Source organism: Vicugna pacos, chromosome 2 (assembly GCF_048564905.1).
Source record: "Vicugna pacos chromosome 2, VicPac4, whole genome shotgun sequence".
Classification (NCBI taxonomy): domain Eukaryota; kingdom Metazoa; phylum Chordata; class Mammalia; order Artiodactyla; family Camelidae; genus Vicugna; species Vicugna pacos.
The window spans coordinates 33,873,083-33,886,912 of NC_132988.1; the positions used below are offsets into that span (position 1 = coordinate 33,873,083).

Below are 13,830 nucleotides of genomic sequence, written 5' to 3' on the forward strand. Positions count from 1 at the left end.
CGCCTAGAAGGAACACAGAATAGCATGTGCTGTGTGTTTCTACATAAGTTTGCAATGAACAGAAAAGGGACAGTGTACAAGGGAGATCAAGAGATGGTTATAAACATAAAACAATCCTATCCCAGCAGAAACAGTCACCTGGCCAAAGCCACATCCTAGTGAAGTATTTTGCCAGCATCCTGTGTATTGAGTACCTTTTTTCCCTTTGGGTTTTCTCATTGGAAATGCAAATAGTATGTGTGGGGCTTTTCCCCCTGAGAATCTTCTCATTGGCCTTTTCCCACTCGTCTTGGTGTCTGCATAAAATTAAGAGAAAGCAACTGTGGGAAAGGAGTAAGTGCATATATCAGCCATGCCTCCATCCCCACAGCTTACAGTAACGTCAGGGAAGGGGCATAGAAAAAAAAAAAAAAAAACAAGTACCAGAGTCTGTGAAAATTTGGCCTGTATAGTGCTTGGTTTTCATGAAAGTTGTCTTTACCATTTCGCTAACTCTAGGTCTCCTGCCACGACCCCTTCAACTGCTTTCACACTGCCATCCGTACCTTGATGTCACTGCAGGTGTACAGACAGTCACGGGGCAGGGGCAACGTCTTTTAAATCCTTCCTACTGCCACAGCTCAGAGTTCAGTTCGGTGTGGCACAAAAGCACTCAATGAGCACTCATTTTTAAAAATGCATGAATCTCTCAGAACTTTCTGTGGCAGGAACTCAAAAGGAAGGTTGAATTATTCTTTGGATGGAGACAGAGAGCTAAGTATAGTGAAGCAGTAAAAATGCTGTTGCCCAGTGGGCAGCGTGGGCAGCCCACATCATTCAGCTCGATGCATGGACGTGAGGGACGCTGAGAGGACATTCTTGGCCTGAGCTACTTGGGGCCCTCGACCCTCCTGGCAGCCCTAGAGTGGGGAGAGGTAGGCTCGCCTCTTACCCCTGCAGGCTTTGACCCAGTCAGGAAAGATGCCAAAAGTTGGGCTTGGATTGCTAACCCTTTCTTTGGGCCCCCAGAACCGCAGAGCATCTTCCTCTCAGACTCATTGTATTCATTTGCCAACAGCCCTGAAAATAATGGATAAAGACACCAGCGAGACAGAAAGAGAAGGCGAGAGGGCTGGCCCTCGGCTCCCCTCAACACACACAGACAGCGTAGCCCGGGTCTACCAGTTTGGTTTCAGAGATTTAGCCAGAGCTGCACTATCTTCTCTAATGCCATCAAGAAATTTCAACCTTCGGCAGCTTTTATCTTCATGGTTTTTTTCTCAACTGCAATATCCTGTTACTATTTTATTTTACACGCCAATTCTGCATGATTGATTTAGCTGTCTCAGGCAGATGCTGTGTTACACCACCACAGAAGACATTAAACTGAATGGAAAGTCTTCCAACATTTTGGTCCTTCATTGTAACTGTTAAGCTTTCTTCTTCAATCCGCAGAGAAGCAGGGAAGGGTAACAGTTTAACTACTTCCTTGAATTCTGAAAATCAGTTAAAATTATCCTCTGCTTATACTGGAGGAGAATTTTAAGCAAACTTCCAAAGTAACTTCACTTTGCAGTGAATTTTCAAAATAAGTGATAGTCATAAAGCCACGACCAACTTCAGACAGATGTGCGGAAGTGCTTCACAGAAGGCTGACTACCTCTGGCATCGCTAAATCAGGAGCGGACAGCCCACGAGGGTCCCTTTGGCAACAAGCACCCACACGTAGTCGGAAGTACACGGAAGGAAAAAGTGAAAACATCCTCTGTTTGGCCAAAAGCTTGTCTCAGTGTCTCCTCTGGGCTACGTTACCACCTCTTCCAGTGCCAATGATTAAATAGGACCCCACCTATTTTGCTGTCTCAGGGATGGATGAAAAATTCTTGCTGTTGATGCTTCTTCTCTGGGCTTGGCCTTTTCTCATTCTAATCTCTGATATCCCATGCCTTCTTACTCTACAAATTCAAACTCCTTCCCTCACCTGTCGAACAAAACCAAACCAAGCCCCTCCTGCCAACCCATACTCTTTGTCCTGTTCATCTGAATTATTCCCGATCCACTGCTGCCCCAGAGAGACAATCTGGCACGAGTTTGCGTGCCTTAAGGACTAGCACTCCCCAAACAGGACATGACATGCTTTTCAGAATCAATCACACACAAGTTATTTCAAGAGTCCATACAAACACACACTCAAATATTAAAGAAAAATGTGCCGTCACTGCTAGGACGTCTCCAAAGAGGAATCTGTGGTGAAAAGCCTTAAAAGGCGGGAATGAATAGGGCATGGCCTTTCACAGTACGAGGCACAGCTACTTGACCCAGGAGAGGCTGAGAGTCAGCGTGAAACAGGCCGTAAGGGTAGTGAACACACTACCGTCTGTGTGGCTCCATCTCTGTGGCCACCAAAGACCAGTGTCCTCCCTCCAGAAGGTTAACCCCCCCCACCAGCTGAGCCTGGCCCAGAGCCCGCCGTCTCTTCCACTGGCAAATGCCTTCTGAAGCCACCTTCTGCGAACAGTTCAGTTCTCAGGCTGCTCTAGCACAGCTGTGGCCAGCTGCACGCGGCCTCCAGCCCTGCCAAGGATTATGTACCAGATGATTCTTGTCCATTGAAAATACTGGAAACAATAAGGGCTACTTGGTACTGCCGAGAAACTGGATCCACCGAGAGGGACACAAGGAAAGCTGTGACATTTGAGGAACAGGCAGACACTTCCCCTGCAAGCATTCACCGAAACAGGTATAACATAAGGACATTAATCCCTCAGATTCCCAGACACACATTTACTTTCTGGTTCCTTTGTTTGTAACTTTGCTCCTTTCTGGTGGGAGGAAGTTTAGGAGGGGGAGAATTCTCTCATACTTCACCCAATACATTTTCTTTTCTTCTTTGTCAAAGAGCGTAAAAACGACTTTGATACTCTGCTGGAATGTTGTCACAGTTCTGAATTTGGAAACCGATATAACCATGGCTGTAAAGGACAAGGTACAACAAGTAATGCTTTTTAAAACTCAGAAAACTGATCGACATCTGAGAACGAACTTGGTCCAGCCAAATATTTCTATGTGTACTGCTTCTCACTCTAGTTAGAACTACCGTGGACCACTTCACAGACACTGCAAGAATCTTGCGTAGTATGATTGCACATATCTTACAATGCTTTGTGCTATTGTTTTTATAAATTTTTATTCCCACAATTAATGCTAAGATTTTTGTTGTCATGAGCTAATTTTCTCTTACAGAAAATGAGAAATGAAAATAAATGATAAGTAATGCATGTCTTAAAAAGAGAACTAAAATCAGAATTGCTGCTTTTAGATAGATCATTTAAACTCCACACAGTAGCTGGATGTCTTCAAGGTAAAGGCATTTTTAACGCTGGAGCATTATCAACCTCTTCTAGACATCTCTTGGCAGACGTTTCTGACGGCCTTCCATGAGTTGTTGTCATTCTCTCCCTCCTCCGGCGCTGTGCCTTCCCACACTCACTGAGTGGAACTTTTGGATCATTCTTAAAGTAGATGAGGGAAGAGACCAAGAGAAAAAAATTAATTGAAGAACAGGGGTACTCTCTAATGGTAATGAATATTTAACTTGAAAAATGTCTAAGAATAAATCTCCCCTAGGTGGGCAGATGCATAGAAAATTTTGAAAGAACAATCCCAGTGTTTAAGTATGAAAAGCTGAACCACCACGATTTGATTCACTTGTTCCCAGTGTACCTACGTCTACTGAAGTTTTCCTTTGCAAAGAGCTACGTGAACTCCTGCATCTTGTCCCTCTCCTGGCTAATTATTTAAAGAGATGATTCAATGCCATGTTTGAAAAGGTAAGAGGCTTTTATTACGAAGGGTCAGTATTCAGAGCATGGCAAAACAGTTTACTTCACAATACTTCTTAAAATTCTTTTCCCACTGACAAATTTGGCCCTTTCACAGAGACAGGATCAGTGAGCTCCCGGAAGGAGAACGTCTCGGGTTTGCCAAGAGTCTCCCCTACTGGGCTGATGACACTTATTAAACCTCCAAAAGAGAAAATCCTCCAGAGGTCAGGCAGCAGGAGTTCAGGTCCCAGGTCCCAACCGTTTCTTGTTTCTTAATTTGGAGAGAGTCAGGCAATGGCGCAGCAGGGTTCCAGGTGCCGGAAGGAAAGTGAATTGTTTTGCAACTTCAAGGCATCGTTAGGAAGAGAACGGGGTCATGCAAAGATGATGCTATTGTTCCTGTGAAACTTCAGTGGGATCCAGAGCAAGCTGCAAACTCATTTGGCGTTCCTCTTGTTCTAATACCAGCCTCAGCCCACAATGTGTCTCGGGGCATTAAAAGGTGTTCTCAGAAACAATTTGGGAAGAATAGATTTATTGAAAGCATGCTCATTCTGGACTTTAAAGTATCGACCTGTGGAACTTGGGATGGAGAGAGGAGTGGGAGTCAGCTGTGGCAGAAACTGGGTTAGTTTTGTCCCTCACTATCCTTTAGTTTTCTCTAGTCATAGGATTCCTGAGCTAGTTGGGCATTTGGCCACCTGGAACAAAGAGTTTTTTCCCAGCCACTCTGTGTTTAGGTATAGCCATTTGTCTAAAGTCTGGCCTGAGAGATGTTAATAGAAGTAATGTGTGCAACTTATGGTAAATATTCTTAAAGGGAGAGGGCGGGGTTCTCTCCTTCCTTCTCCTTCTCCACTACTTGAAAAGTGGCATGATGGCTGGAGCTTAAGCAGCCTTCTTGGACCGTGGGGTGAACCAGATGAAGAGATACGTAGGACAAGGTCTGAGAGGGTCCCGATACCAGGAGCTTCTGCCTCTGTGGAGCTAGGGTGTATAGCCCTTCCAGTGTGGATGTGTTCAACAACCTGGAAGGTCTCTGAACCCTGTACACTTTGGATTTTATAGAGGCTTCATGTGGGCATGATTGATCAGTAACTCTATTTTCAGTCCCTTTCCCTTCTCAAGAGAATAGGGAGTGGGGCTGAAAATTCCAAGCTTCTAATCATGGCTTGGTCTTTCCTGTGACCAGCCCACATTCAGGAGCCTAAACAGAGTTGCCCCATTAAAACAGAAAACACTCCTATCACCCAGCAAATTATAAGGGTTTCAGGAGCCTTGTGTCAGGAACCAAGGTCAAAGACCAGATATTAGAACAAAAGATGCTCCTAGTCTCTTATCATTTAAGAAATTACAAGGGTATTAGGACTCTGCTAGGAACCTAGGGCAGAGACCAATATATTTATTTTCTATTTTCTCATGCTTATTTACTATAGCTCGTGGATCCCAATGTTTGAAATAGTGAGCAATTTTAGGTCAAAAGTTAAAAATAATTTTCATTAAAGAGAATTGTATTATGTGTTAAATTTATAAAACTATTTCAGAGAATCATACAGTTAAGGCAACAAACCATATTTTGCATGAGTTCTTTCTGCATTTGTTAAATGGTTTTCTCAATACTCCTGTTGGTTTTGTGAATCACAGGATTGCCAATTATTTGATAAATGTGGAGTATGAAGTTTAATATATTTAGACTTGGCAAAAGTCATCCAACCAGTGAGTCACAAGTGAGAAATATCCAGTACAAATATGCTATTTCCCCTAAATTCTGATTAAGAAAAAGAAATACGTGTTGAATTTTTTTTTCAATTATTTTAACAGAGTCATAGCAACACACTAGTCAAATACTAGAGTTGGACAGATGATTTCTCTGGGCCAAGTCTTTAATTTTCAGATGAGAAAAGCAGAACTAGAAAGTTGACCTGATACGTGCCTCTTCATCCACCCAGGGATGCCAGCCACTCACATCCCAGAGAAGCCCGTGACAGCCTGCCTGCCACCAGAACTCATAGCCACACGCACGGTCCTCTGCACGCTGGGTGTTGTCACGTGCCAGACACTGCACTAGTGTCTGATTTAATCCTTGCAATAATCCAACAAGGTCCTTAAGACTATCATCTTGGTTTAACAGGAAAAGAGAGAGAGGGCGAGAGGGCGAGAGGGAGAGAAAGAGAGAGAGGAGAACTAAAGGGCTGAATTCACTTCCTCAACTAATTGATGAAAGAGCTTTGAATCTGGGTCTCCCTGACTTTAAAACCTAACCTCTTTTCAACCATTCCATCATTGAATGATGGTGCTCTGGTGAGCCAGTTGCCAAGGATGGAAGATTTAAGACAAGTGTGTGACAAGATCAGTGCAGAACTTTTGGTGGAATGATCTAAACAGGGTGTGTGATTCTGGAGGGGAAGAGACTAATTTTGTGTCTACTGGTGTTCCTTTGAATGGAGAATACAGGTGATCTCGTATTTAATTAAGTGGTTCTCTCTGCTTTAATGATCCTGATGCCTGTCCTAAGAGTCTTCCTCATTCTCCTCCCTGCCATCAACCCAGGTTTAGAAGGAGGATGGAAGAGATAAACAGATGAATAAAAACAAGTAGCCCAAGAAGCTTTGCACCGATTCATTCTATAAATAGTTATCGAGTAAATACATGTGCCAAATACTATTCCTGACCTCATAAACCTTACATGTGTGTGTGTGTGTGTGTGTGTGTGTGTGTGTGTGTAGGATGCATATAAGCATATAAACAAGGAACTTTATGTGACTATAAATAACTTTTCACAGGAGTAGCTCTTCATGTGAGTGAACACATTTGGGGAATACTGATTAATATTTAGATGCATATTTAAAATTTTTTAAAAATAAGTTTCTAATGTTAAGTTTGGGGGCTGAGAATTTGAGCCCAGAAGATGTTGGTGCCGACCTCTGATCTCTTAACTGATGAAAAGGCTTGCAGTCCTGAGATGGTTGCTCTCAAATAGTGTTTTCAGAGCTCTCCAAAGCTCCAGGAACACTTCATTTTTGCATATGTTATAACTATTTGCTGAAAAATTCATCCTGTAGATGACTAAACACTCCAGGGAATAGACTAGGTGAGAAGGGTAAGACAGGCTGTGATGTGAGAGTAACTGGCAAAACAAGGGAGAGGAAAAAACTCCCTGCTTTTCTTTTGCTTGGAAAATAAATATGCAGGAAACTCATGTCCACGGCAGCCTTAGCTTTTTTTTTTCTTTTTAAAACTATGGAGATATTTAAAAAACAAAAGCAAAAACAAACTGCATCTGGAAACATTTTGAGTTAAGGCACTGTAAAAAATGTGCTGGATGATATATTGGAAGGAGAGTTGGTTTTAACACTAAAACTAAAAATGAGGTTGTTTATGTCTCTGTTCTATGTCTGGAGGGAAAAAATTCAATGTGATTAGCAAGGCTGTGCTCCACGAAGCCTTCAGGGATCTAGGTGCCTCCTAGCTTGATGTTTCACCACCTGTGACCTCTCTTCTGAAGGTCTTCCCTGAGTTCTGAGAGCCACCCTAGCAAATTAATCCAACCCAAGGAAGGAGTCACTGGAACTGCCAATCTATATAGCCAGTTAGTCAGAAGAACAGGTGATAATTTGAGTTTGCGACTGGTGTCTGATGGAGGGAAGGGGGAAGTCCGTCTTGTGGGATTAAGACCTTAACCTGTGGGATGTGACACTATGTCTAGGTACATAGGATGAGAATTGAGTTAAATTATAGGACCCAGCTGGTGTCACAGAGGATCACTTGTTGTGAGGAAAAACCTCCACACACTTGGTGACCAAAAGTGTCAGAAGTGATGTGTTCTGTGAGTAATAAGGAGACACACAAGGAATAAAACAGAGTAGGGAAGAGCAGGGTTTTCCCCACAGCAGAAGGGAAAGACTGGGTTGTCTCTATTTCCATGGGTACATAACCTGGGGTTCTAAAGGTATTCTTCCCTGAGGCAAAATATAGAATATGCTAAAGACTTTTACAGTAGAGGTGTGAGATTATTGGAAGCATAGACAGTGAACAGGAAGCGTTTTGCTTAAACTGTATTATATAGGAGCCTGAGTGACTTCCATCTACGTCAGAAAACAAATCTACACTGCATGTGATTCCACGAGAGTAAGATACTTTATCCTTTGAAACATCTGGCGTCCAGCTTGCCATCATTAAAAATGACTAAAATAGCATGTCCTGCTTCTTAAATATAAAAGCCATGAGTCAAACCCAGATCCCTGAGTGCCTGTTGTCCCTGAAATACATGGGGGACTGAATGCTCAGAGTGAGTGCAAAAACAAAAATTTAGTTCTGGAACTTTTGGACAAATAAGGAGAATGGCTCTGAGCAGAGGCTAAATTGGATTGGAACATATGTTTGGTTTCTGCAGCCAAAGTACATAATCAAGTATCACAAACAAAAGCTTGATACCAGACTGGCCAGGGAAACTCGTTTTGTCATTCTGAAATCTGCTCCACTTTAAGCAAATCCTCTCCAAACCAGAAACAAGTATCTAATCACGCACTATGTTATTGGTCTTGGTTCACTGCTCTGCTTGTAAAGGTAAGAAATCAGTCCACTATTTAGAGAAAACCCTGATTACTTAAACTTAGTTTTCCAGTCAAGAAATTAATTTAAATGCATCTTTGCTAAGTACATATCTACTATGCCATAAAAGAGATACTTGTCAAGTTGCTAGAAATCAATCAATAAGTCTCTCTTTTTATGTGCTCAACCCTAAGGCAGCCACACTGAAAGACATAAAAGCCAAGGCCCCAGTCCTCATGTCTGCTCCCCAGTTAATTGGGCCGTTGTTGGTATTTGCAAACCCCAACTCAACACGCTTAGTAAGGATGCAGTAATTTAATATCATTGACTGTCAGTTCTGGTTCTCAGGTTCAATTGATTCAAAAAATATAATTCTGAAATTCATTTATAGGCTTAGAAATACCACCACCCATGCCTTATTGTCAGCACTCAAAACTTCTACCCACATTTGGAACCACGTTTTTTTTCGGTTCCTAGAATCTCTTCTTCCTGGAAGGGGCTTCTACTTTCTGCTTAAAACTGGATCTTTATCTTCTGCCCATCTTTTCCAACCCCTCTCTTAATCTAACTCGCTTTCCACACCTTCTAGTCCATTCTTTCAGTCCTTCCTCCTCTCTTCCCCATAGGTTAGACACTAGTTTCAAGGCCACATTTCTAAAACCTTAAAAAGTACTCACCAACATTACAAAGTCTATATGCTAATTTGTTTTATTAAAGATCCATAAAATTTCACATACACTTCGTTGAAATATACCTGCACAAGCCTTCTTCCAAAATGTCAGTCTTAAGAAAATTCTATCTCTTAAATTCATGTTAAGAAGAAAAACAGTGAGATGTATGGTTTTCTTAGCTGGAAAACATTCAAAAGGAACTTCTGGGCGCTTCTTTCAAAAAATATCTTTTAGTATTTGTCTGCAGGACCAAACATGAAGTATAAGATCTTCACTGTTCTGGCCCCAACCTGCCTCTTGAGACTTCCTTTTTCATCAATCCCATGCTCTCTCCGCACTCTCCCAGCCCAAACCCCATAATCTACTTGAAGAATAAATATACATAAATATACATGTTTCCAAGCCGAGTTTAAGTATAATCTTTTCCCTGTAAAAGGTGACTGATTCCCCCAAAAGGACTAAGCCCCATTTTATGCCCTCACTGATACCTGGTCAGATGTCTATCACAGTGCCTAGAATACTGGGGTACATGAGGTTGGACGTTCTGGGACTCTTCTTCCATAATTGTCCCCCATCTCAACCCATGCAGCTATTTCAAGAGCAGCAACATTTTTACATGACCCTCTCCCAGTGGCTACACTTGACTGATCTAGAATTGGACCCTGGTCTAAACCAGGATGATCCAGTTACTTCTCAATGATTTTTTTTAATTTACATATATGTACTCATTGTTTCTAAAATCATTTAGAGCTTCAGCTTTTCAAACCTACATAGTTATCAAAGGAATAAAAGCCAACCACAAAATAAGAATTAACTCAAAAGATACATACACCCCGCTGTTAACAGCAACATTATTTATAATCGCCAAGATATGGAAGCATCCTAAGTGCACATCAATAGATGAATGGATAAAGAAGACACAGCATATATATGGAATGGAATACAACTCACCCATTGAAAAGAAGGATATTTTGCCATTTTATGGCCCTTCATTCACTTTTTTTTTCATTTCAAAAACCAGAATTTTATAACTGGCATAAACATTTCCATTGCACCAAAAACAACAAAATATCTAGACATAAACTTAACCAAGGAGGTTACCTATATGCTGAAAACTGTAAAACATTGATGAAGGAAATTGAAGGATGTACAAAGAAATGGAATGACTTCTTGTGCTCTTGGATTGGAAGAATCAGTATCATCAAAATGGCCACACTACCCAAAGCAATCTACAGATCCAATGCAATGATTCAACGATTTCTTAAACCAAAGTTTGAAAGTTAATTGCAACCTCTCCTTTGTGGAAAGCACAGAGTTGACAGGCAGGAGTTGGCAGTAGTGAGACCACCACTAAAGAGAATGTCTGGAGGGACGCAGAAGGTATCACTCCAAAGAAAACACTGAGGTAAAAGAGGGAAATTCAGTGCTAGGGGAAATTACCACTTCAAGGTGTCCCCAAGGTTTGGCTGCATCCTGTCTTTCAGGCTTTGTTCAGAACTCCTGTAGGTCCATAAATTCCCACATTTGTCTTAAACTAGTTTAAGTTGAGTCTCTGTCACATGCAACCCAAAGAGTTCTAACTATATAGTTGCCCTTATTTTTTTCACATGCCTGTCTCCCTTCAACAGATTTGCAAGCTTCTGGAATGCATGGGCTATGTGTTATTTATCCTCAGTGCAGAGCATGATTCCTGCCCCAAAGTAGCCACCAAATGAATCAATAAATGAGAGAATGAATGAGTTAAGTGACTAGATCGTGAACAAATTAAGCAAGACTAGTAGCTAATTATTTCATTCAGCAGCTTACCTCTAGTTTTACTCTGACCAAAACTGGTGCATTGTCAGTGTTTTAGGTCCTAAGGTAACTAACTCATGCACTTAATCCATCAAAAAAGGGAGATGGAATAGAAAACATATACAAAGATAAACACAGAAACATAATTAGCCATGGAAATAGCTACTTATCTTGTTTATTACTGGTTAAATAACAATTTATATTAGGTAAAAGAAAAACTAATATCCTTTCTAGGCTTCATACAATTTTAAACTTGGGGACCATCATGATAGATACCAAAGTACACATGAAGTAAAAATGTCCCTTTTCTTGTTTTGACTTTAATTACATCTATGTCAATACATTTTCACGCAGATCTTTATAGACAGAATAATTCTAATACCGATAAAAGCTTTAAAATATGATAGAAATGTCATTGTGAAGACATTCCATGAAATCTTCCTTTAAAAAAGTAAGAAAATGGTTCCAACAAAAGGATACACTTTTAAGAGGACAAACGAGAAACTGAGTGAAGGTGGTGTGGCTGGTGTATAGTCTTTTCCCATCAAAAAAATACAATTGGTGGTGGGAGTGGCCTGGGTCTCCTGTGCTGCGAGATGACTAATTGTATATAAACCACATAAACGGCCCACAATGAGCTGTTCATCCATTCAGAGCAATTTGAGAGGAAAAAAATAAAAGAGGGTTTGAGGCTTCCAAAATTCACAAGGACTTAGAGTACTCTGAGATTTCCACTTAGCTTCTCCTTTTGTCCAAATTATCTTGCATTCCAGAATTCTAGACTCAGCCAACACCAGATGGATTTTTCAAGTTTACTGAGGTCTAAACGTGAAGCCCACAGGAAGCACCGTGAGCAGATTCAGGGTTTGAGATGGGGAAAAGGCTCTCGGGGGCTTACAAATAACCGCTTTGTGTCAAATCTGCTCGGTGTGGCTGGCAAGAGGCTCACCCCGCAGCTGTGGGGAGGTATGCCGTCAGTCCCCAGCCACCGAGACCATCGGCCAACTATTCTCTCTCAGAAAGAATTAAGTCAAAATCACCAACGTTTACTCCTCAGGGTCTTATTTCAAAACTATTAATATTAAATTTCAGAGACCTCTAAGAACAGACTTCACTGCAGCTTCTCAACCTGTTGGAAAGCTCAATCGCAATGTGAGGTCGTCCTGATTTCTAAATTCAATTCCCCCTGTTGCAGCCAAAGTCCTATTCCATGCTCCCTCCTCGGGGAGATAAAGTACACAGCCCCTCTTCTGAGCTGCAGCACTCCTCACACTGAAGAAGCTGTCCCCCTTTTTATTCTCAAGGTCTTATTTTATGATCAAATAACCATCTGTGTGAATCTCCCCAGAACCATTTCCAGGTTCTTTTTCTTTTTTTTTTTTTTCAGTTTTGCATTTCCTGTTATTTGTACCATCATTAGAATGAAGAAAATCCACAACAAACGACCTAACCCCTCTAAGTATGAACCTTGAGGGAACAGAGAAGGAGCCAAAGGTTTGCAACCTTCCTTATATTATCCTCTCTGCACTGTTAGAATAACTTAGTTTTTACAAATATTTCAATTAATTAACTTTTCACTCATTTAGTCTCAGTACAAGAGCAAGGTAGAGCTGCTTGATTAATTTATTACTTGGTTCTACCTTTTGCTTCCACCTGAAAGACACGTTTTTATCCAGAGACTTTTATTTTATTTTATTTTTAAATTTTAAAGATACATTTATACATAAGTTCTCATTTTATGAAAATTAAACATTTATACTCGAATAAGTTCTGTTGTATACACTATGAACAAGTCAAAAAAAGCACAATGTTGGGAGAAGTAAAGGTATTTCTTTTTTACATGTGTACTTTTATGTACACAAAGAATATATTCTAATTAAGCATTCAGACAGCACAAAAATCTATCAAAGGAAAACGAAAACTCCCTTCACTCCTTCCCCAAATTCATTTCCACTCTCACAGGTAACCACTGGTAAAAGTTTGTGTAGATCCTTCTAGACAGTTTTCCGTACATTCACAAATGGGCATATATACGTGTACATACTCATGTGCATGTATGTACACTCTCTCAGTTTTTCACAAAGACAACATCTAGAGAATCTTTCCATATGAGTATATATTTCATTCATTTGGATGACTCTACGGCATTTCATAGATAAGACACTCTGTCATAAGTTATTGAACAATTATTCTATTGATGCATGTTTAGGAAAATTTCAGTTTTCCATTATTTAAACAATACTAACTTGACATTATGAGTACATATTTTTCCATACATGCCAGTATTTCTATGACAAAAGTGTATTTGCCATGTCTACTAAATATGTATTTTTTAACATTTTGAAAAGGTACTATTCTGTGTCTTCCCAAAAGGACAGTTTACACTATGACCTCCAACGAACACGACTGGTCTACCCACCCTTACCAGCATTTGGAGGTTGTGAGAGGTTTCTAAAGAATGAACAATAATATCCTATTTCATTGATTTCTATAAGGTTGGGCATCTTTATATATTCTTACTGGCCATTTATTTTTTGAATTCTTGATTTTCTTTGACCAGAGTTCTTCAGGATTGTTTGTCTTCTTCATATGGATTAGTAAAATCTCCTTAGATACTGTGCACATCAGCCCTTTATTACGTGTGTCACAATACTTCCCCCAAATCTGTTGTTAATGTTTTTTTTTAACATTTTTATTGAGTTATAGTCATTTTACAATGTTATGTCAAGTTCCAGTGTAGAGCACAATTTTTCAGTTATACATGAACATACATATATTGTTTGTCACATTTTTTTTTCACTGTGAGCTACCACAAGATCTTGTATATAGTTCCCTGTGCTATACAGAATAATCTTGTTTATTTATTCTGCATATACCTGTCAGTATCTACAAATTTTGAACTCCCAGTCTATCCCTTCCCACCCTCCCCCCACCTTGGCAACCACAAGCTTGTATTCTATGTCTATGAGTCTGTTTCTGTTTTGTATTTATGTTCTTTTTTTTTTTAGATT

The 13,830-nt window shown here is 40.4% G+C and overlaps 1 long non-coding RNA gene across 4 annotated transcripts in view; it reads right to left on the reverse strand.

The window, feature by feature from the left end:
• Window positions 1-3,147: 3,147 nt before the first annotated feature.
• LOC116285827 (uncharacterized) overlaps window positions 3,148-13,830 on the reverse strand; it is a 193,263-nt gene continuing 182,580 nt past the window's right edge. For all 4 annotated transcript variants that reach the window (XR_012059111.1, XR_012059113.1, XR_012059112.1 and 1 more), the window contains one exon: window positions 3,148-3,491. This is a non-coding gene — a long non-coding RNA (uncharacterized lncRNA). The remainder of the gene's footprint in view (window positions 3,492-13,830) is intronic.